Source organism: Otolemur garnettii, unplaced genomic scaffold, assembly GCF_000181295.1.
Source record: "Otolemur garnettii isolate 467f Iridium unplaced genomic scaffold, OtoGar3 scaffold00002, whole genome shotgun sequence".
NCBI classification, from domain to species: domain Eukaryota; kingdom Metazoa; phylum Chordata; class Mammalia; order Primates; family Galagidae; genus Otolemur; species Otolemur garnettii.
This window is the reverse complement of record NW_003852397.1, coordinates 24,798,720-24,824,158: the sequence shown is the minus strand read 5'-3', so window position 1 is coordinate 24,824,158 and position 25,439 is coordinate 24,798,720. Positions and strand designations below refer to the sequence as shown.

The following is a 25,439-nucleotide window of genomic DNA, read 5'->3' as shown; positions in this document are numbered from 1 at the left end:
CTACAGCCAATATCATCTTCAATGGAGTTAAACTGAAATCCTTTCTACTCAGATCAGGAACTAGGCAAGGTTGCCCATTGTCTCCACTGCTTTTCAACATTGTAATGGAAGTCTTAGCCACTCTGGTTAGGCAAGAAAAAACAATCAGGGGTATCCATATGGGGTCAGAGGAGATCAAACTTTCACTCTTCACAGATGATATGATTGTATATCTGGAAAACACTAGGGGTCCTACTACAAATTCTTAGAAGTGATCAAGGAATACAGCAACATCTCAGGTTACAAAATCAATACTCATAAATCTGTAGCCTTTATATATACCAACAATAGTCAAGCTGAAACAACAGTCAAGGACTCTATTCCATTCATAGTAGTGTCAAAGAAGATGAAATATTTGGGAGTTTACCTAACAAAGGATGTGAAAGATCTCTACAAAGAGAACTATGAAACTCTAAGCAAAGAAATAGGTGAAAATGTTAACAGATGGGAAAACATACCATGCTCATGGCTGGGAAGAATCAACATTGTTAAAATGTCCATACTACCCAAAGTAATATACAATTTTAATGCAATCCCTATTAAAGCTCCACTGTCATACTCTAAAGATCTCGAAAAACTAATACTTCATTTTATATGGAATCAGGAAAAAACTTCAAATAGCCAAGACATTACTCAGAAATAAAAACAAAGCAAGAGGAATCACACTACCAGAACTCAGATTATACTATAAATCGACAGTGATCAAAATTGCATGGTACTGGCACAAAAACAGATAGGTAGATGTTTGGAAAAGAAAAGAGAACCAACAGATGAACCTAGCTACTTACTATTATTTGATCTTTGACAAGCCAATTAAAAAAATTGAGTGGGGAAAAGATTCCCTATTTAACAAATGGTGCAGGGCGAACTGGCTGCCAACCTGTAGAAGATTGAAACTGGACCCACACTTTTCACCATTAACTAAGATAGACTCTCACTGGATTAAAGATTTAAACTGCAGACGTGAAACTATAAAAATACTAGAAAAAAGTGCAGGGAAAACACTTGAAGAAATTGGCCTGGGCAAATATTTTATGAGGAAGACCCCCAGGACAATAGAAGCAATACCAAATACATTACTGGGATCTGATCAAACTAAAAAGCTGCTGCACAGCCAAAAACACAGTAAGTAAAGCAAGCAGACAGCCCTCAGAATGGGACAAGATATTTGCAGGTTATATCTCTGACAAAGGTTCAATAAGTAGTATCCCTAGAGAACTCAAACATATTAGCAAGAAAAGAACAAGTGATCTCATCTGAGGGTGGGCAAGGGACTTGAAAAGAAACTTCTCTGATGAAGACAGGCGCACTACCTACAGACACATGAAAAAAATGCTCATCATCCTTAACCATCAGAGAAATGCAAATGAAAACCACTTTGAGATAGCGTCTAACTCCAATAAGATTAGCCCACATCACAAAATCCCCCAAACAGAGATGTTGGTGTGGATGTGGAGAAAAGGGAACACTTCTGTACCTCTGGTGGGAATGCAAACTAATACGTTCGTTTTGGAAAGATGTTTGGAGATCACTTAGGGATCTAAAAATAGATCTGCCACTCAATCCTTCAATTCCTCTACTAGGTATAGAGGATCTCTACTAGGTATAGAAGATCAAAAATTACTTTATAACAAAGATATTTGTATCAGAATGTTTATTGCAGCCCAATTCATAATTGCTAAGTCATGGAAGAAGCCCAAGTGCCCATCGACCCATGTATGGATTAATAAATTGTGGTATATGTACACCATGGAATATTATGCAGCCTTAAAAAAGATGGAGACGTTACCTCTTTCATGTTTATATGGATGGAGCTGAAACATATTCTTCTTAGCAAAGTATCTCAAGAATGGAAGAGAAAGTATCCAATCTACTCAGCCCTACTATGAAACCAATTTTTAGCTTTCATATGAAAGCTATTACCCAACTATAGCCCAAGAGAAAGGGGAAAGGGGAGAGGAAGGGGAGAGGATGGGGGGAGGATGAGTGAAGGGAGGGTGATTGGTGGGACCAACCTATGGTGCATTTTACAAGGGTACATGTTAGATTTATTAAGTGTAGAATATGAATGTCTTAACACAGTAACTAAGAAAACACAGTGAAAGCTATGTTAACCATTTTGATGAAAATATTTCAAATGGTATATAAAACCAGGACATTGTACCCCATGATTGCATTAATGTTCACATCTATTATTTAATAATAATAATAAAACAGATAACCCTTTCTGGTCCCATACTTAAATTATAAAATGACACGTTCTTTCTATAAACTTTATATGTGCACAAAAAAATAAATAAATAAATAAGTGGTATCCTGTTGTCCAGGTACAGTATCATGTTCTCACCTATGGCTGGTACAGTGTTATACAAGGGGATTGGGGTCTATCCTCACTGCTCTACAACTGCTACAAAAATACAGCTGACTGTCTGAGAGCACAGAACCTGGAGAAAAGTTAGAATCTCCAGCACACCAACCCCAGGCTGATAGTTGTACTTCACTCTACTTCTGATTTGACATGTGTGTTGAAGGAGAAGTCAACTTCTACAGATGTAATAAAAGACCTCTCAGAGCAGGAAAATAGCTCCAGTCACTCCTCAAGGGTCATCTTCAGAAAAGTTTCCAAAGGCACAGATTGGGGAGGGAACAATTTTATTTTTTGGCTGGGGTCCGATAAAGAGGATGGATCACCAATTAGCAAGAAGTATCTTGTGCTGTGTTCACACACTGCTGATGGAGCTCATGCTGGGACAGGTAAGAACATTGTTTATGTTCCCTTTCTAGCATTCATGGAAGGAGAGACTGGGGGCCCAACGACAGACTGGAGGCTTCTCCCTGAACAGGAGACCTCAGTGAACAGCATGGTGTTCATTCCCGGAGGACTCAAAGTCCAGCATGTTTTCATTTTATATTTTCAAATCGTAACTTAAGAGAGTACTATGGACATATATGCACTGCTAAGTACCATGATAAGTTCATTTTATGCATGACTTCTGAAACTGAACTTTTAATATTATAAAAAAAATAAAAAATGAGAAGACCAGTAGAATAGAGAAAATGTAAAATAGATGTACTTAATTACCTCTAATTTGACAACGCTCACACAAGGCTGATTTTCAGTGCTCGCACATTCATTTCATGTACGAATGACTCTCCACTGTATCTTTCCCTGCAGGAAAATAAGAGCAAGGATATGATGCTCCCTCAGGGTCCACCCTCAGCACAGAATGGGCTAAGCTAAGCTCCCAAATTGAGGCTAAATGCAACTCCAGTAGCAGGTCTCTTTCTCTTCAATTTTAATGAGCTAAAGTGCATTCATAATAAAAGCCAGGGTAATCCTCAGAGTCTTCTGCCAGCTGTTCAAGTACTTCTCTTTTAAATTATAGACTTTTCCTTATAGTGTCCTGGCAAATAAATGCTCTACTTAGAATAGCTTACACTTCTACTTGTGTTTTTAAAAATATCCATCACAAAAATAATATATGACCTAGTAGTAAACCTGCAAATGCTTTAACAAAAATTTAAAGACCTACTAAATTGAAAGGAGGCAGTGGAAAGTTGTTGGTAGGAATAGATTAGTCATCAGCATGATCATGAAATCGACCTTCACATGTACGATTCTATTATTATTCTAGTGTGAACCTGTGACTTGTGTATCTATTCTCTTCTAACAGCATCAACAATTATACCATGAAATTAAAAACAATAAAAAAGATTTTCAGTAATTTCTAAGCCATTTCACCCAAAAGTTTGAAACTTATACTACCTCAGGGCTGCACTGGTAGACTAAATTGGATAAAGAAATTGAACCCGAGTTTTCAGAAAGAGCTCAGTAAGGACCATGCGCAAACAGGGCTTTATTGCTAACATCATGTAGCTTATTCACCAGCGATAACACACCCCAGCTTCTCTCCTACCTCTAAGGCTACTACATAGTAGCTCTCCAACCTCCTTGAAATGCAAGAATCCAGAGCTTGCTCCTAAGCCCCCTACTATGCACAATCTCTTTTCTTTCTGTGTCTTTATTGCCAACTACATACTCATGACTCTCAAATTTATGTCTCCATTCCAAATTTCTCATCTGTGCTCCAGATCGATCTGTCCAAATGTCTACTTGCTCTTCCTCCTATGATGTTTCACAGGCATCTCGAATTTAATGTGTCCCAAGCTGAACTCACAACTGAACTTAGGAGAAGGCTTTGTCACCTATGTAAATGCTACCACCATCCATCTACTTGTTCATGCTCCAACTCCTGGACCACAATTTCCCGTGCACTTTCCATTACCAATGCCTGCTGGTGCTATCTTTAAAACCTCCCTCTACTCCGCCCACTCATCTCCACCACCACCACCATTGCCCACCCAAGACCCTGTTATCCTTCATGCAGTCTCTCCTCTCACCCCTTTCCCACAAAACTGCTACTGTGGGTCTAACCATAAGCCAATTTACGTCATCCTCTTGTTTAAAAGCTTTAAGTTGCACTAGGACTGAGTATCAAATGTTACCATGGCCATTACAGCACTGTGTGATGGGTCCTATCCCAGACTGTAACCTCCGTCCTTCCACTTTCTCTACCCCACTCATTAGGATCCAGTAACAGGCTTTCTTTCTGTTCCTCAAAAATGCCAAACTCAGCTTGGTACCCATAGCTCAGCGGTTAGGGCACCAGCCACATACACTGGGCCTGGCAGATTGAAACCCAGCCCAGGCCTGCCAAACAACAATGACAACTACAACAACAACAACAAAAAAAAAAATAGCCAGGGATTGTGGCTGGCACCTATAGTCCCATCCCAGCTACTTGGGAGGCTGAGGCAAGAGAATTGCTTAAGCCCCAGAGTTTGAGGTTGCTGTGAGCTGTGACACCACAGCACTCTACCGAGAGCAACATAGTGAGACTCTGCTCCCCTCCGGCCCGCCAAAAAAAAAATGCCAAACTCCTTCCTTCCTCAGCCTTCCTGCATAGATTTTCTTCTCTGGCATTTACCTTGTCTAGACAGGCTGCTCTGGTCTCTGGTCTCATCTTAGAGACCATGTTTCCTGGGGAAGCATTCTCTAGTCATCCTTATGGCGCTAGTCGCATGTACCACACTGCGGCTACCGATGTTATTTCTGCCCTCACTAACAGATTATAGGCTTCCTTGCCCCTGTGCTCACAGCCTTTCTCCAGCATCACACGCAGCCAGTGCCTAGAACACAGTTCATTTCCATGAATACCTGTTGACCAAACAAATGCTACTTTTTTTTTTTTTTTTAGCATGAAACAAAGTGTATTGAGAAAGAGAAAGAGGTTCACAGAGCAAGAGGAAGATTTAGGCATACAGAGAAAGATACATTTGCCACAGACCACATATTTGTCACAACAAACATAGGCCATAAATGCTGCTTCTCAGGAAGCTTTCTGGGTGTGCTCCAAGCCTTCTACCTTAACAACCCTGGTTCTTATCAGGTGGCGAATGCTTGGTCAAACTTCACAGCTTTTCTTTTCCTTAACACAGATGTGTCATCCACTTTTCTCAAGTACCATGACTGGGAGGGGAAAGGCCTGGATTTTAATTATGTATCTGCGCCTCACTTAGGAAGTGGATTTTGGAAAAGTGAGCTGTGTCTCTGGACCTCAGAGGTTTTACTGTCATCTCAAAGATTCTCTCTGAACTCCCATCCTCTGATTCTGTGGATTCATCCTATTTTTAATCCACAACAAAATTCGGAATGTGTCCCCTCAAGTTCACCTGTTGGAAACTTGCTGCTCAATGCAGTAACAGTGGGATGTGGGACATTTAAGAAGTGATCAGGGCTCTGCTCTCATTGATGGATTAATGCTGTTATCACAGTAGGGGCTTAGTTACTGCAGGAATGAGTTCCTCATAAAAAGAATGAGTTCTGCCCTTCTCTCATGTCCCGGTGCTTTCTTGCCCTTCTGCCTGCCACCAGGAAAGCATGCAACAACAACGCCCTCACAGAAGCTGGATGTTGGACTTCCCAGCCTCCAGAATGGTGAGAAGTAAATTCCTTTTCTTGATGAATTAGTCTGAGGTATTCTGTTACATCAACACAAAACAAACTAAGACACATCCAGAATATATCTCCCACTTGGCATTAGAATCATCTGGGTTATTCTTGCTTCAATGTCCCCTACGTTTGACCACATGGTTTCTAAGAACATGAAACGGAACTCAGGCCCATCCGGCACACTCTATAGTTGATAAAGACACTCTGGCTTCTACTCACTCCGTATTTCTTTCTGAAACTAGTAATGACTATGGGGAAGGAGCCCAGAAAATCCACCAGTGTAGAATTGGATTCCAAGAGGTGCTTCTCATGTTACTCAGCTTAAATCCAGTTTCCTCATAGCCTCAGAGCCCTGTGTGAGCCCTGCCTTGAGCCCTTGAGCCCTCACACTGGCCTCTATGCCAGTCTCACATTCTAAGCCCACTCCTAGCTCACAAGCTATCTGCTCGGGCCCTTTGCATTCCTTATTTCCCCTAACCGGCATGCTCCTCCCCAAGACATGCTCTTGACTTCTCCTCTCACTTCAGTCTCTGCTCAAACGTCAGATGTATCAGAGGGGCCTTCCTTGACCACGCGACCCTCACCCTAACTGCTCCCAGGACCCTGCTTTATTTTTTCATCATTATTCATCACAACAAATTACATGTATTCTGTCTGCCTCTTCCAGCTGGAATATAAGGTTCATTAAGAGAGAAACTTTTCTTGTTTCCTATTGTATTTCCTAAAAGAGTATACGTTAAGTACTCAGACAATATTTGACTAAATAAGGGCATAAATGAGTGATGCTCTACTGGACATCAAGGAAGGTGCAGGACTGAGACTTCTGCAGTGCAAAACTGCAGGAGTATGTAAAGGGCAGGGCAGGGGGCTGGGGCAACTGAGGGGGCCTGTACCCCAAAATGACAGAGTGGAGGTGCAGCCCCACATGCCGGTGGCTGAAGAAGGGAAGGCAGGCTTTGTGAGGCTGCAGGGGGGATGCATCCCAGGGCCTACTGGTCAGCTGGGCCCCCCAACAAAAGAGCAGATGAGCCTCTGGCAGTTGGGGTAGGAGAACAGGGAATCCCCAGGGCAGTATGTATAGAAATGAGGCTCAAGGCACAGGTGGCCTTGTTACTTGAAGAGGGAAGGCAAGTGCTGCCATTTTCATCTGTGTCTTCATTTTTGTAATGTGGTAAAAATCACTTAACCCAATTCCAAATTTAAGGCATCTGTGACTTCATTCATAATTTCACTAGCTCCTGCTCCCCTGCCCCAAACTTAGAGAGTCCCATGTATCATCTTGTTTCAAAACTTACCCCTTTGCTTTAAGTACTTAATGGTTCTCGAGCCTGGGAGTTCCGTGAAAGAAGCCTGATGAACTCCGGGCACTGAACACAGTGGCCGACACTTAATAGGCTCTTGATAAACGTCTGCTGACTTAATAAATATACTTTGAATAGATCTCCCAGAAGGCACTGAGCTAAATAGACATTAACAAGCATCACTAATTATATGCTATTATTGTCTTATGTTCAACTATGCAGTGTTGGCAGAAAAGTTCTGAATAGAGATTAGTTCAAGGATTAGGAAACTTACACAATAAATAAGGAATTTCCACCTATCAAGTGAGGTATAGTAAGACCAAGTGATGTTAATGAAATCTTTATTTAAAGGTGGACTTTCTGGAGATTTCTGCTTATACCAGGAGAAAGAAATGTATGTGAAAAAGATAATTATACCTATATATTACTTTTTTATTTTCAATGTTTCAATTTTTAATGTTTTGAATATAATTTAAAACTTCTTTTTAAAGTATGATTAACATATTTCATTTTTGTCAAAGAAATGGTTTGGTCTTTTCATAAAAATACTATGTCTTAAGTGTGATTTTATATCCTAGGGTAATTTTTTTCTCATAATACAGAATATTTGATATAATTAATTCAGCAACATTTTACGAAATACATACAACATACACGTCACTATGCTAGTCATAGTTAAAAAATATGAACTTCGCATAACAAAGAACTCTGGTGAACTCACTAAGCTATGTACATTCTACTGAGATTTATATTTATTTACATTTGTTTATCAAACATATGTATTATATTTATATTAAGCCCCATTGAAGGTGGAAACGCTGTATATGGCTCCCAAAACCAGTATCATCAATGCAGTGAAATACTATCTTGCATTCTTAACCTCAGGTCCCATTTTTAATAAATGACCTCTAGGCCAGGTGCAGTGGTTTATGCCTGTAATCCTTGGCTCATGCCTATAATTCTAGCACTCTGGGAGGCTGAGGTGAGTGGATCGCTTGAGCTCAGAAGTTTGAAACCAGCCTGAGCCAAAGAAAGACCCTGTCTCTAAAAATAGCCAGGCACTATGGTGGGCACCTGTAGTCCCAGCCACTACACTCTGGGAGGCTGAGGCAAGAGAATCTAATTCTAGCACTCTGGGAGGCTGAGGCAAGAGAATCACTTCAGCCCAAGAGTTTGTAGTTGCTGGGCACCATGATGCCATGACACTCTACCAATGGTGACAGAGGGAAACTCTGTCTCGAAAAGAAAAAAAAACGACCTCTAGGGAGGCAGCTGTGGCTCAGTGGGTAGGGCGCCGGCCACAGAAACCAAGGGTGGTGGGACCAAACCTGGCCCTGGCCAAACTGCAACAAAAAATAGCTGGGCGTTGTGGTGGGCGCCTGTAGTCCCAGCTACTTAGGAGGCTAAGGCAAGAAAATTGCCTAAGCCCAGGAGTTGGAGGTTGCTGTGAGCTGTGACGCCACAGCACCCTACCAAGGGAAATAAAGTGAGACTCTGTGTCCAAAAAAAAAATGACCTCTAACATCATGCTTCAAAAGAACATCATCCTTCTAGTAGCTTTCCAGTGCACCATGTACAAAACCTACCTCACCACTCCACTCCCCTCCTTCCCAAATGTCTGAGCCTGGCTCCTCATTATCCTGCAAGTCTCAGCTCAAATGCCTCAAGTACAGAGAGGTCTTCCCTGACCTTCTAAACTAAAGAAGCCGGAGCACCCTCTATGACATCCAATTCCTGACTTCCTTCATAGCATTTTTTCTACCTGAAATTGCCTTGCCCGTTGACATGTTTACCGTCTGTCTCCTCCCGCTACATTGCAAGCTTCCACAGTAACCTTTGCTGGGTCCCTACCTGATCCTCAGCTACCAGCACAGAACATTGTTGACTTCCTCATTAATCAGCAAACTTTCTTCTGAGCCAAGTTGACTTTGTTATGTTACTTTTAACAGTTCTTATCCGTAAGCAAACAACAAATGTTTAGGTTATGCTTTCCTATACAGCATTCTGCATTATTGTTGTGTAAGAAGACACGTCCCACATTTGACAAAATGAGTCACAGGTATAAATGAACAGTAACTGCTAAATAAATCTCCCTAAATAATGATTTGTTGAACAAGTGAAGGAGAATAATTTTGTTCACAATTATTCACTGTTATTTGTGATAGAAACAGAGAACAATACAATAATATTCTTTCAACTTTAGAAGAAAACTAAAATATTTTTTATCTTAGTTATGAATTATTGTGTAGAAAAATAGTAGTTATGGATAAACATAAATAAAAAACCTCCTCAAATCAACTGTTATGGTAAGTTTGAATAGTTCCCTGGTAGTCTCAAGCAGTGTATTTGGACAACAAGAAAACCTAAGGAGATTTAAGTAAGATCCAAATTTTTCCTTTTTCTGGAATAAGCCAAAGGTCATCACTGTGAAAACTAGATACCATGATGTGGTTGGCTTTTCTTTGCAAAAGAGTAAAATCAAAAGATTCAACATTCAGGATCTTTGTTTGATTCTAGGGAATCAGTGACTAACAGAATAGAGGTTCACTAGGGGAAAAAAAAATCTCAAGAATTTTCATATTCTTCCTTCCAGCACAACCTTTCCTGGGTCACCTGCTGAGAATACAGCCATGGACAAAACAGGTATAGGGCTGCCCTGACTCAGGCTGCAATCCTGTGGAACAGTATAGGGCCATGAGCACAGTGCCAGCTATAGATAGAACCTGCTATGACTGCCAGGATCTGATCTCCAATGCTACAGAGGTGGGACTATCAGCGGGTCAGCTTGCAAAGTGGGGCTCTCATCCTGCACCACCTCTTGTAAGTTGTTCCCCAACAGGGTATGAAGAGTCCCCTCGCAGAATGTGTATAATACTGGCCTTCAAAGAAATCATTCACAAGCTATTTTTATCTCTGTAATGTGCCCCTACCTGCATATTCAGGAAGCTCTGTAAATAAACTTTCCTTAACAGAGTGAATGCCTTACCATAATATTTTACCAGTCTACACTCTAGAAGAGAGTTTTTAGTAATAAACAGGATCAGCAGTTTATCATCATCTATTTGTCACTTGGGAATAGTAGCTTTTCTTATTTAAAAGCAAAAAGCAAACAAAAGAACTAATGAGGGCATAGTTCCATACTCTGTCAATCACAATTCCACTTTTTCTGTAAATCAGTTTGTCATTAAGTATCAAGAATCTGAAAATATCCACACTCCTTCACCCGGGAATTATCCTTCCATGAAATCTTACTTAAAGAAATAATCTCATACAAATATATAAATGGAACATAAATAAATTTGTAAACTTTCTTTTAAAAAAGTGACATGAAATCTGAACAAAGATTCATCAGGGAGCCATTTATAATACCAAAGATTGGAGATTGCCTCAGGGTCTACTACGCAGGGACTGGTTAATAAATTATGACATATTCATGTAATCCAATATTGACATTAATAAAGCTTCCCTAGCAGTCACAAAATATTTTGGACATGAGGTTAAGCAAATAGAGAAGGTTGTAATATGTTATTAACTATGCCAAAAAAATCATTAAAATTAAGGAGGAAGAAAATGCCAAATGTCATGAGCCCTTTGGATCATAGGATTATAGGCAAGTTGTTTCCCTGACTTTTCATACTTAATGTATTTTCTAAAGTTTGTACTGGGAGCATGTTTTGGTTTTGTGATTAAATATAAAAACATTTCCGCAGAAATAGTAAGTAACTCTACTGTGTTACAAGCACTAGCCCGTGTACGTCCACTGAGCTGATCTGACTCCCTGTGCCAAGGGAGCCAAAGTTTGTGCCTCTCCTATGCCAACATCAGCTTAGAGAGAGTATTAAAATTCTTTGGATTCATCCAGCATTTAAGCCCAAAGATGTTGATTCTTAAAAGGAAAATATTTTCCTTTCTCCCCAGCAGCTGCTAATCTTTCAGCACCTCTGTGATTCACTCACTATTTGCAGAAGCTCCTGCTCCTTCCCAGCATCACTTTTGTTTCGTGAATCTCTAATATTCTTTTCATATCTCTACCAGCTTCATGTCAATGTATTGCCATTGCTTGTTTACATCTGGCTTTCCTATTAGATTAGAGAACTAATTGCCACCCTCGAGAAGCTCACAATCTAATGGGGACAAAACACGAACATTGTCTGTTCCCCCAAATGTCCAAACGTCCCCGAATCTGGCTCCCCTGAGTAAAGGCTGCTTCTTTATCAACTATAGCATTAGCCTCTCTTGTCTTGCCTTCTGGATAAGATTTACAAAGAGACAAAAATCTTAGGATTCAAACCAGAGAAAGGCCCTGCTTCTTTAAACTCTCTCCCAAATCTTCTAACACAAGCCCAAATCCTATAAGTAACTGCTAGCACTTTCTTACTGAGACGCCCTGTGTGACCCTAAGGTGTATGTTCCTCCTCACTGTAGTGAGCAGCAAAGGCACTTTGTCCACCTGCAGGTCAGGTTGCTGGCATTTTCTGGCTGGAAGGCGTAGATAAGTTCTTATCTCTAAAGGGAATGTCCTCCTCTTTCCTCCCTGCCTGTACATAGTCATTAGAACTCACCTCCTCCTGGAAGCCTCCCTGATTGCCCTTCTGCATTCTAGATGGCTTTGTCCCTTCTACTCTCCATAACATTTATGTTCAATGGCTATTCTTAAGTTTCTATTTCATAATAGTAGCTAACATTATGATCTTAGAGATTACTCTCTGAAAGAGCCTTTCAGCTCTGAAATCATATTTTTCGATTGTGTTGTTTTAAAAGTTTTATACGTGGTTATTTTACCTCCCCAAGTAGGCTGTGAGGTTCTCAAAAATATGTCTATTTCCATATACTTCTCATTCTCCTTCCTATCATACATATATGCATGGTCTATTGCTCATACATCCAGTGATATACCTAAGCAGATATAAATGTGCCCTTGACTCTGCCAGAGAGTGACAGGACATCACTTACATTCCTTTAGTAACTTTCATTTAGAGCATCTTCAAGTACAGACCTTTATAGCAAGAGTGTGTCCCATGTACCTACTGCATAGAGCCCAAGCTACTACTCTCTCTCTCCCTCTCTATATGTGTCTGTTTCCTATTTTTCAAATTTCAGGGTTTAGTACCTGTATGTATAAAGGTAAACTCAGGCCATGACAGCTGGCGGAGGTCCCTTTCCTTTAACTGAAATCAGTGACTAAAATTAAGCCCTCAGAACATCTGACTTGCTGACGTATCCATCCTGCATAATGACAGAGATCCTGTCCTGGGTGGGGGTGGAGGGGGACCTAGTAGATTATTAAATTTTCTGCTAAATCTGGATATAATCCTGCTGGACAGCTCTCTTCAGATGACCTGCCCTTGTGTGACAGTGAGCTTGTGTCTCCCTTCACAGCCCCTACCCTGCGCACTTCCCCACTCCCACCGCTCAGACTTGAAATTGACGCTGCCCTGTTAGAACTTGGATGACTCTCTGAAGATTCAGTTTGAGCTCTGGGTTCAGATAGATCTGGGTTCCATGCCAGCGTTTTCACCTTCCAATCTGGCTCCAGGAGCTCAGACGAGTTATTAATTTAACCTCTCTCTGAGCCTCTCCTTCCTGGCTCAAAAAGGGGGTGATATTACTTACCCTTCCAGGACTATAATGAAGCTTTAGTGAGATGATGTTCTTGAGGCGCGTGGCAGACACTGCAAATGTTAGCTCATTTTTCCCAGCCCGTGCCTGACAACGGATAGAATCCTGTCTGCCTCTGAGGAGCTGCCCATTCTATGTTCTTATTGACTTACTCCAGGAAGGATATTTAAAGCCAGGGCAGATGGGAGTGTTCCTGCTCTCAGATCAGCAATCCACCTGTTCTATTGATCTGCCCACCTGTTCGACTCCCAGATACGCACCCATCCCCCTTCCATGCTTTGCTCCAACCCCCCAACCCAGACTCTATGCATGTGGTGGTGTTTCCTAGGGCTGTGCCTTGGCATTCTTGTCTACCATGGCTGGAAACCTTCACCCTAATTACCTCTATTCCATGCCTCTATCTGACCTGGACTTCTGGCACTCTGATTGCCTATCAGTAAGGCCAACCTTCAGCCTGTCCTTTAGTTTGGTCTGATTTAAGGACGTCATAACCTTAAGTTAGATAATCGCCTCCCTAACTTTCCTTTCAGAGGGCTGTTATGAGGTTTAAATAATATAATGAATTAAAGCCTGCATCATGGACCTGCCACACTAAGTCCTCAGTAAATGTCAGTTCCACACATGCCCCTAGGATTCCTGGTAACCACAGGCCTCCTTTCTACACAATCCCACTGTGGTCACCCTGTCCACCATGCACAGCCATTTCACCTGCAGGCACAGCCTGTCTTCATCTGATCCTTTCTGTTCCATTTCATTCTACAAATGCTCTGACAACACAGATGCCTATGTCACATCCTGACATATAACCTCACCAGACTTCATAAAGTTGCTTACGCATTCTTACTGCCAATACTCTAATCTAGGACCTATCATCTTATGCCTCCTATGTAAGCACCTTAGTCTCTGCCTGCTACTCCCCTCTGCCCACCTCCAACAAGCCAAATGAATTTGCATGAATAATAGTTGTGTGTTCATCACTTCACTCCCCTATTCAAACTTTTATTGGCTCTACAATAGCCAAAGTAGATGGGTCTCCAATCTCATGATCACTAGATAACCAGGGTTTCTGGAAATGAAACCTTTGGGCTGGATATAAGGCACAGGGATATTTGCTACAGATACACAGATGTGGATAAATGGTGGGTTCCTCATTCAATCATATTCCAGAAATCATAGACCTTTTGGCAAAGTTTAGGCACAATGACACACCATCCCTGGGCTTCCCCTTGGTTGAAAGGCAGCTCCCACTTCTGGAATTTGCATGGCTTTAGGCACCCAAGTTGCCTCCATGAGCAAACTCCTCATCACTGTGCAGAGGGCTGTCCCAAAAAAGAAGGGAACAATTATTCCTGATAACAGGCATGTTGTTTTTGATTTGCAGCATCATTTACTGGGGAGAAACACAGCTCTATGTGACCTTGACAGAATTGCCCATCACAGTACCCTAATCAGCCTCTTCCTCATCCCACTACCAGAACCACATAGACACAGAATTAGGCACCAAGATCCAGTCTGAGACAATCAAAGCAGCATTCCACTAGACTCAATGGCCACTGAGCAGGGCCAGTCAGAGTTCTTCAAGGTGATTTATAGAAATGGGACCTGGGTCTGGGCACTGTGGCTCACACCTGTAATCCCAGAACTTTGGGAGGCTGAGGCAGGAAGATCACTTGAGCCTGGGAGGTGGAGATTGCAGTGAGCTAAGACTGTACGACTGCACTCCAGCCTGGGCAACAGAGTGGGACCAGATCCTATGTCTAAAAAATAAAACTAAATGTAAATTAAAAAAATTAAAAAGTAAATGGAACCTGGAAAAGGCCTGGGAACATAGGCTTAGCTCTCCCTCCCCTCATCTTCCTCTACACACAGACAGAGGGTCTCAGAATGAAGCTTCTCCTGAGAGAAGTGCAGCTGAGCAAAAGGGAGAGAGAAGGAACTCCGACAGAGTTGTGCGAGTCTCTGGGTTCCAGGTGACTGAAGCAAAGCCCACCTTGCGACATTCCAAAGCCCACTTTGGGACATTCCAGTCACACCCAGCCAATAAATCCTTTTTTGCTTAACCTACTTACCACAGATTCTTCACATATGCAGTCAAATGAATCCTAATTCTCTTCCATAAGGTGGGGGGTGGGGGGAGGGACGGAGTTTCCATCCTAGGGGCACTTAATGCTCAGGGCAGAGTGAAGAGAGTGCTGCAGGAAAGAATGTGAGGTGCACATCCTCCCACCTTGCTACACTGCTGTACACCTTCCACCAGGAGATTTCCAAAGCACAACTTGCTACTAGAACCCATCTCATCAATTAACAATGCAACGGCCCCAGAATCCTCACCTTTATATGCGATGTAGATACTTCCTTTTTCCAGGCACACTCAAAGCTCTTGGAAGAGTCCTATCAATGACTCTGTGATCTTCAAATCCCCTGAATTCCGGCTGGGAGAGGGGAAGGAGGTGTGGTGGGGAAGAAGCACAGAATAAGAGCAATCAGAAGAAACATCAGTAGTCAGAATTCAAAACATTTCAGCAGGTCTCCACTCATAATTGGAGACTCATTTCCCAAATGTAACCTAGATTTTCACTCGGAAATTCAGCTTCCCCTAAAATCTGACACCAACCTTTGCCCTCTCTCCCCTTTACTTAGGGTTTCCAAAGCACACTTTAGCTTTCTCCTAACTCTACAAATTCTGCAGAAAGGCAGTGGAGCACACTGGTGCGAGCGTGCTTTGCGTTATTAGCCTTGGTCTCACCACCTTTCTGCTCTAATTACCACTGATGGTTGTTGTGGAATCATTTGCCATTACTGGCGAAAATTCATAGACAACCATCAACCTTCACTAAGTGAAGGTTTGTATTTATTATTTTATTATATGTTGCCGATTCGGATAACCAGTGATGGGCCAGATCTCCTTTACTGCCCATTGTCATAGCCATAGCCCTTACCCTACATCTAGCAAGCCTGTCTTCCTCCAACCAAAACCCTATAAACCACCCTCCCACCCACACATTTCTCCCTCTCCTTAATTCTGCCAGAACTCATCATGCAGCATTTTAAAAACAGGACATAAAGATCATCAGCTGAAAGCCCATGTTTTACAGATTCAGCACCAAGGACCAGAGACCCAGGAATTTATCCAGAACCACACACTCAGCGGCTCAATCAAGATGACAACTACCCATCCAGTGCCCTTTGCAACGCGCCATACTGTTTGCCAGGCTGCATCCGTCCCCTCGTGCTCACACAGCTCCTCAGCTGCTAGGTGAGCTGTGGCACATTTACCAGTCCCCTCCTCACCATCCTGCAAGCTCCCCTAGGAGAGGCTGGAAGGGTGTCCATCAGTCTGCATGGCACCACAACAAATACTCATCTATGTTCTCCCAGTGCTTGAGCAGATATCTCAGCTTAGCAGATGAAACATATCTTAAATCCAGGAATTCACTTGATAAAACTGAAAATCATATCTTCCTTAATAAGACAAAGTATCAATCTCATTGCAGGTTTGTTTTTCTGTCCCTACACAGGTTCTTTTTCCAAATGTAACAGACACTCCCAGGCTGTCTCATATTTAAGGAGTATAACACTATCTGAAACTTATTTTTAAATTGCTTCCTCTTTTACAGTTTACATTTTGTTTGATATGTACTATGCATTACTACAGTGACTTATTTTTTTAATCCTCTGCTAATTTTGTTCAAGAAATGTAAAGGTGACATTTGCTTTTATCTTTTTTCTTATTCATCTTCCTAAGCTAACTATGAATTTCTTTTCCTTTATGCCAAGAGTCATCGTGGGAAGGAGAGGGTTTAACCAATCAGTTCAGATTCACTCCCCCTATATGTCAGTAGTTATCTTTCTCTGTCCAATAAGCTGTAGTCAAAATCCTGAAACTACATGAAGTCCAAATATAGCAACCTAACTCTTGGAGCATTCAAAGGCTTCACTAAAAATTCCTCTAAGTTAAAACAACAAGTGCAGCCATCATTCCAAACAATGATCCTTCCTGAGGCATCCCTCCTAAGGATGTCTTTTGGATACTAGGTATTTACCCAGACCTGCCTCTGAAGCAACAGGTGAAGCCTTTCTGTGCTCACTGCCTGGAAATTATGTACAGAGTTTCCAACACAGCAACCCTCTCTCTTTACTAAAGTCTTTCCCAGCCTGGATACAAAGCCAATTATAACCAGGGTTACAAATTATAGCTAAATTATCTCATAATTGGAGCTTTCAAGTAGGGCTTCATTAGACAAACATCATTCTTAAGATTTCAGTATATATTTTTATGAGTAAAAAAAGAAAATCTCCTAACATTAAATTGCTAAGGCATTTAACTATAGTTTCCACTTAATGGAAGCATTATTTTGTGCTTACAGGGAATGGTACTCTTCATTTCAGCTGTTTAAAAAGCATATATGTTCTATTTGGTGTAGATAGTAGTGGGAACATAAAATAAGATTTTAAAAGTTTCCATATTTTGCCTGTTTTAAAAAGATGGTAATATGTTCTAGTATCACCAGCTAAATAACAAACGGAAGGTCATGTTAGAAGTGTTTCCATAAGGCAAAAAATGACAATTAAACTAAACAGCTTTCACAGGTGCTGGTAATACTTAAGCTTTACTACAGAAAGTATTGCCTCTGAACTTGGTTTGACTGCAAAACTGAGAGTTCAAAATTCTTTCTGACAACGGTGTGTGTTGATTCTTGAAATATTTTCTATGCAGTTGTCTATAAGAACTTCTGAAGGTCTCCAGAAGAAAGGACACGGTTTGAGACAATTTTCTCCGGCCTATTTAGTTTGGAAATGCACCAAACTAAGATGTACAGGAACTGATTCCAAGCAACTAATGTGTAATTTTAGTCCAATTAGTCAATTACATATACATATATAAGGCATCTGCCTTTCTCTCTGACATTGCCAATGCCTGGCAGTGAACAATGAATTGTTTTAATTACACACACACACACACACACACACACTTCTCTAAATCAAAGAGCTTGCACCTACGCAATGTGAAGTGTTGGTCTGAACAGTTAATTATTGCCAAAGAATGATTAATGAAGCAATCTTGCCAGCCCTGGTCCTTTCTTCTAAGGACAGAATACATAAGCAAAGGAGCAGTACCGGATTTTGCACATAATTGCTTCGCCCCTCCATTTTGCCTAAGTAAATTACTACCAAATACAGATCCTGCTTTGGGAAACCCCGATCACACTTTTCTCTGCCATAAATTAACGCTGTGTCCGTCTTTACAGAGAATGCTGACTCTCGGGAGCCGAGACAAAGGAGGGTGTTGCTTGGAGAAACCCAGCCCGGCGCTCCGAGACTCGGTTCTCCGAGACCGCCCGGCACGGCTTCTCCCGCACTCTGAGGACTGAGGCGTCCGGAACCGATGCCAGACTTGGTCTATTTCCCAAACTTCAGGACACACTGTTTGCCCTCACTCTGGAGGCTGAAGCCGGGCGGGGGGGAGAGGGCTGAAGAAGCGCCCGGCTCCGGCTGCGGTCGGCGCCCACCCACCTCCCCCGGCGGCGCCCTTTCCTCCCCTCTCACCTGTCCGGAGAGCGGGGCCTCGGGGGTCCGGTCGCCTCTTCTGCTGTCACTCCCGGCTCTCACTCCAGCAGCTGTCGGGACGTCAGGCGCTGCCGAGAGGAGCGAGGAAGGCGGCGGGGTCCCAGGCGTCAGCAGGAATCTCCGCAGCCGCGGGCGGCCGCGCTCTCCCTCCCCATCCCGGCGGGGCTGGGGCAGCCGACGCGGCGCGGCCACCGCGGGCGATGAGTCAGGCGAGGGGGCGGGAGGGGGGTGGGGGCGCCCCTATCCCCGCGCCGGGGGCGCGCCAGCGGCCTCGGGGCGGAGGGCCCGCGGCACTCTGTGCCCGCCGGGGACTGCGGGGCCACCGGCCGCCGCCATCGGGCGCGCAGGGTCGGAGCGCTCCTGCCCTCGGAGGGCGCCAGGCGCCGCGAGCTGGGCAGGACAAGACGCTGACCGCTCAGGCGCCGCCGCCGCAGCAACCAAGAAAGGACAAAAGGGACCGGGGTCTGGCAGGGGAAAAGTTTTCTTCTGGGCTCCAGGAGGATCCCAGCCGCACTCCCTAAAGCCCAGGGAGGAGGACTGGGGCGGGGCGGGCTTCCCCGAGCGTGGCCGAGCGGTAGGGACCCGGGACGGTGTCCACCTCGCCGCGCCTAAGACCCGTGGGAACCCCCGGCCCCGCCGCCCCTTTCCTTCCGGAGGATGCAGACAGGATCCGCTCCTTCCCCTCCAGGACCCTCAATGCGGCCTCCGCGCCCCGGCCTCAAAGTTGCACTTCCAGAGCCGGGATCCCCGCAGACAAACCGTCTTTAGGAGCAAAGCACCGGCTTTCCGGAGCCCTTCTCCGGGCGGGCAGGCCGGCGCGGGAAGACGGACACACCCACTCGCTGGGCGCGCCCCCAGCTACCGCCGGGCCGGTTCGGGAGCCGGGGCCGCCAGTCGTCCTCGGCAGCGGGAGTCCCGGCCGACTGGGGGATTTCTCCGAGCAGGCGCTGCAGGACCCCGAGCTCCACGCCCCTCGGACGCTTTCTCCTCTGGTGTCTTCTGGGCCGGTCGGGGTCCCCCTGGCGGGCTGCGCGGGGACAACCAGACCCGGCCCGGAGGAGACGCCGCCAGGGCCCGCGCAGTCTGCACCGCTTTGGAGAGCCCAGCGGGTTAGCCCCGCGCGGGCCCTGGCAAAGGGACTCCGGCAGGGCGGTTTCGGGCTCGAGGATCAGGGGCTGGGGTTGCACAGAAGCGAACTGGATCTCTGAGGGCTTCGATGAGCAGTACTGAGGTTCAACTCCAAACCTCAAAGCCAGCGAAGAGTTCAGGCTACTCCTTGCGCTTGAACAGCCAGTGAGCGGAGACTGTTGGGTTCACAAAGTAAAATATGATAGGATAGCTACCTCTAATGCGGCAGAAACAGAAGTGATGACTGTGTATGTGGTCAATTCAGTAAGTAAAGTTTCATGCGAAACCCAGACTACCGGATATTCCAACCACTGCCCAGTTGGGTGCAGAGCAAACACCCCGCTGAACTGGGGTTGAGGTTAACTGTGTGTCCCCTGGATGTGTTTAAGTGATGGACTTTGAAGGCAAGCATGGTATTCTGGAGCAGGGTATTTGTGGTTTCAGTGTATGATCAGTTGATCTCGTTTTCAAGAAGAGTTGGTTTCTGGGGATAGAAAATGTATGAGAGAGAGAGAGAATGAATGGGATTGGGAATGAGAGAGGGAATAAGGGGGAAGGGAGGAAAGGGAAAAGATATCCGTGCAAAACATGTTCGCATTAAAAAAAAAAAATCTTGAAAATCAGATACGAACTCAGAGGAGACTACAGAAATGGCTTTCCTGTGGTACTGTCTTCTTGAACTTGGAGAGTGGGCACTTGTGGTAGAAATGTCACAAATCAAAATGTTTTTTAAAAAAAAAGAAAGAGAGAGAAAAAACTAGAGGAGTTGGGGTGGGGGGAGATGAGTCACCTTTATAAACCATCTGTAGTTTTATTTTTATCCCACCTGCATCTAGTATTCTAGCCTACAGCCACCTGCTCAATTCTTTTAGCTTTTCTTATATGTGTTTGTCAAGGCACTCCATCAAAAGAGTGTGATTCCACTGGGCCTCCTCCTGGCTGCTCCCTCTGCATTTTATAAAGAAGCACCCTGAAGTCACATATCTCTATAAAGCCCCTAAGAAGGAACACATCCTGTTACCCTGCTAGCTTCCTAAGGAATGAGTGGTAGGCTCATAGTCCTCAGACAACATTTAACATGATGTCCTAGCAAAGGTACATGGTTGAAATACTTAAAATGGTCATCCGGCAATTTTAGGGATTGAGTGACTGAGCCTTCCTTAAAAAAGGATTGAGGAGGGCTATGAAAAAAGAAAAAAGCACATTCTTAAGGCCACAGATATTGATGATTTTGATTTTAGTGATTCAACCAAAAAAAGAGGAAGAAAAATAGATTACTTAAGAGGACCAAAGGGAAATATTTAAATTTCTTTTTAAAATAATTATTATTAGTCTCAGAAAAGACTGTGGTAAGAATTATTGTGAGGGGTGGGGGGCTCATGCAGCCACACACAAACCCTTTTCCCCTCCTCCTCTCCTCCTAAGACAAAGACACAAAGGATCTGGCTGGCCCCACCCCCTAGAAGTTCAGCTGAAAGACCTTAACCTGACAGGCAACCTATGGGATGTGTCCTCCCACCCTTACCCACAATTAGAGGTCTCTAACTGCCTTTGGTTGTAGACACCATCTTTACACTGCCCAGGCCCATCGCCCTCCCCTTTCAATAAACCTGGCCTGAATGTATCCTCTGTGGCCTCATCTCTGGGTGCCACCATTTACACCTTTCAAGAATGTCCTATAAATAGAGGATTATCTGCAATTCAGTCATCCAAGCAACTCTCAAGATATTCGTTATAAATTTCCCCCTGACATTGAGTACTCAAGGCAATCTCAGGTAAATTATTTAATCTTTACTAATGGCCACTATCTTTCTATTTGAAAAGTGAATGTGCCATGTCAGTAATGGATTTGGAATTTAGCTGCCTATCCTCTTTTGAAATGATGGATGGAAGTCAACCACTTTCTACTTCCCAACATCAAACTGCTCTGCACTTCACACATTTTTTTTTTTTGCTATGTCCTTGAGATGTGTAAATTTCCACTATAACAAGGCTATCTTGTAAGAGTGTATAGTGGAAAGAGAGTAATCCAAGCTCCCTGTAATTCAAGCTCAGCCATCTTCTAATAGAGGGGCTTTGAACCTTATATCTCATATCCCTTAAGTAGGAACAAAGCACCTATTTCAAAGTGTAGTGTATGTATATAATTCTTCTTAGCTGTCATATAGATCCTCAACATATATTTTGTTGAACACTCACACCGAACTTGTTTTTAATAGTATTAACATAGTCAAAAAATAAAACTCCTCTGGTATTAAGAATTAACCTGAGAAAATATCAAAATAGGATGCTATAAATGAAAGCCTAATGGATGGCAAAGGATTTTCAAAGAATGAATTTTAGAAACATACATTGGAATGAAAAACAAGGCTAAGGGAAGACCTATTAGAAAGTTTGAATGGGATTATCATCATTTTCTTTTACCATAAATGTAGCTCCTAGAATCCCTAGATCTGAGAAGGGATCCTCAATCAGAAAACAAAACATGTCCTATGGAAAACAAATGGAATTGTTTGCTAGACATTCCTCTGAATTACTTCCCTCTAGCTGTGAAATGGATTGATTGATAGTCTTAGAGCCCCTGAGGAATCTCTGCTGGCCTCCGAGGCTGCTTTCTCCAAGTAGGGGTAAGAAGAACAAAGCCAGTGAAGAAAATGATCTTCCTGGTTTTATTTGCAAAGCAAGAAAATAGGTGAAAGAAATAAAAAGGTAGTGGAAATACATTTCAAAGTAAATTTTAAAATCATTTTTATTCCATTATGATTCTGAATAACTCTTGTGCTTCTCATTTTTTCTTTCTTATTATGTACAGGTGACTGATGGTTCAGTGGGTTTAGCAGCAGAAAGATATTACTAATTTCTGTTCATTACATGTGCAAGTAAGTGGGCTAACCCATCTCAGATAGATGTTTTATAATGTTGATATTACTACTTAAATATTTTATAAATTCTATATTAGACACAGAATTATCTAGCATTAGATACATTTTATTAGATAATAAGCTTGACTAGATTCTTTTTGCCTAAGAAGCACTGGCAGCATACCATTTAGAAATGGAAAAAGACACACTCTCTCCCCTCCAAAGGCCCAGTTCTTCCCTCTGGAAAGATTTGGAACAAGGCTAAGGGAAGATCTATTAGGAAGTTTGAGTAGGATTATACCCATTTTCCTGCACGAAGGGAAATATCTAGTCATATGTAGCTGAAGGAAGAGAAGGATTGCCAAGTAACTGATAGCAATCCAAGAAGCACTTTTTAAAAAAAAGATTCACACTCTGTGTTTTGTTATAGGGGTCTACTCATAAAAAATGTTAGGGATTTGATTTAAATGACAGAGACACAGTAGTGGAGGACACCTGTTCCACTGTCCATGGTACTGAAACAGTTATTCATCATTAGGGCCTGACCAGTCATTCATCATTAGGGCCTGACTACTCAAAATGCAGTCCCAGGATCAACAACATGGGCATCACTGGGGAACTGTTGGAATAGCAAGATCTCAGGCCCCAGCTCATACCTACTATATCACACCCTGAAGCTCAACAATATCCTCAAGCAAAACATCTGCACGTTAATATATGAAAAGTGCGACACTAGGGTAGAGTTCACATTGACCTCTCATGCTCTAATTTATGTCAACATGCATTTCAGTTCCATCCAAAGGCACAGCCCAAGTGCTGCCTTTTTAAGCTACATTTTATTTGTTGATGGTGGTGTGTGTTACACAGAAAGCATAAACTTTGAATCAAACACCTGGCCTAAAATCTCAACTTGTACTATTTTGAGCTTCATTGTCATCAACCATAAAATGCCAATTATTATAATATATCCTCCTAATTCTCTTCTAAGTATTCATTGATAATAAAATTGTAGTTGTAAAACACTTCACCTGGCACATGGCAGATGTTCAACAGAGATTTATCAACGACTTTGTGAGTGATATGCCCTCAACCAAAGAGGGGTGCCTCTTAGCATAACACTCCAAGACATGGCGAAAATTTATTGTAAAACAATTTAATCTATAATATCTTCTCAATCTAATAAACAATACACACACGTTACATTAATTGATAAAACACACCAAATTTGCTTTCAATATGTTGTTTCTCAGCCCATAGTTATGATCTGAAGTAAAGAAAGAAATGAAGATTTTTGACAATTATATTAGATTTGTTTGTATTAAATTAGAACAATATGACCTGGCATCTTGAACTCTAAAATGTTCATAATTATGTAGATGGCTTAATTCTGCAACCAACAAAGATTTGTATATACATACAGCTGAGTTTGTAAACAGTAGTCATTTATACTTATATATAGACCCTAATTAGGATTAGGCATAATTTTGGTAAAATAGTTGCAATTTAAATTGTCCTATTTGGTTAAGTTTAAGTCTAAAATTTCTTTGCTTAGCTTCTTATTGAAATATCTATCACTCTATCTTCAACACACTTATTGGAATGTTAAAATCTCCGACTATTATGGTACTGGAGGAAATCAAGTTACTCATGTCTGTTAGAGTCTCTCTTATAAATTGAAGCTCATTCTGGTTGGGTGCATATATGTTAATAATTGAAATTTCATCATGTCGAGTGTTACCCTTAACAAATATGAAGTGACCATCCTTATCTTTCTTTACTTTTGTTGGTTTAAAGCCTATTGTATCTGTGAATAAAATTGCAACACCTGCTTTTTTCTGGTTTCCATTTGCCTGAAATATAGATGACCATACCTTCACCCTGAATCTATATTTATCTTTTAAGGTAAGATGAAATTCTTATATGCAGCAGATATCTGGCCTGACATTTACAGAACATTTCATCCTAACAAAACTGAATATGTATTCTTCTCATCAGCCCAAGGAACATACTCCAAAATTAATCACATCTTAGGTCACAAGTCTAACCTCAGCAAATTTAAAAGAATAGAAATTATTCCTTGCATCATCTCAGCCCACCGTGGAATAAAAGTTGAACTCAGTAACAACAGGAATCTGCATACTCATATAAAAACATGTAATTAAATAACCTTATGCTGAATGATAGCTGGGTCATATATGAGATTAAGAGGGAAATTATCAAATTTTTAGAACAAAATGATAATGAAGACACAAATTATCAGACCCTCCAGGATACTGCAAAGGCAGTCTTAAGAAGGAAATTTATAGCACTGCAAGCCTTCCTCAAGAGAATGGAAAGAGAGGAAGTTAACAACCAATGGGACATCTCAAGCAACTGGAAAAGGAAGAACATTCCAATCCCCAAACCCCCAGAAGAAAACAAATAACCAAAATTAGAGCAGAATGAAATGAAATTGAAAACAAAAAGATTATATAACAGAGCGATAAATCAAAAAGTTGGTTTTTTTGAAAAGGTCAATAAATTAGATAAACTTTTGGCTAAACTAACCGGGGAAAAAAGTGTAAAATCTCTAATTTCATCAATCAGAAATGGTAAAGATGAAATAACAACAGACTCCTTAGAAATTCAAAACATCCTTAATGAATATTACAAGACACTGTTTTCTCAGAAATATGAAAATCTGAAGGAAATAGACCAATACTTGGAAGCATATCACATTCCTAGACATAGCCACAATGAAGTGGAAATGTTTAACAGGCCTATATTGAGTTCTGAAATGGCATCAACTATATGAAATCTCCCTAAAAATAAAACCCCAGGACCAGACGGCTTCACTTCAGAATTCTACCAAACCTTTAAAGAGGAACTAGTACCTATATTACTTAAGCTTTTCCAAAATATAGAAAAAGA

General features: G+C 42.2%; 1 protein-coding gene across 1 annotated transcript in view; it reads right to left on the bottom strand.

The window, feature by feature from the left end:
• Nucleotides 1-18,655, bottom strand: part of TMEM200A (transmembrane protein 200A) — an 81,463-nt gene extending 62,808 nt beyond the window's left edge. The window contains exon 1 of the mRNA XM_023512848.1: nucleotides 18,520-18,655. The gene's annotated coding sequence lies outside the window, so the exon portion shown is untranslated. The remainder of the gene's footprint in view (nucleotides 1-18,519) is intronic.
• Nucleotides 18,656-25,439: the final 6,784 nt, after the last annotated feature.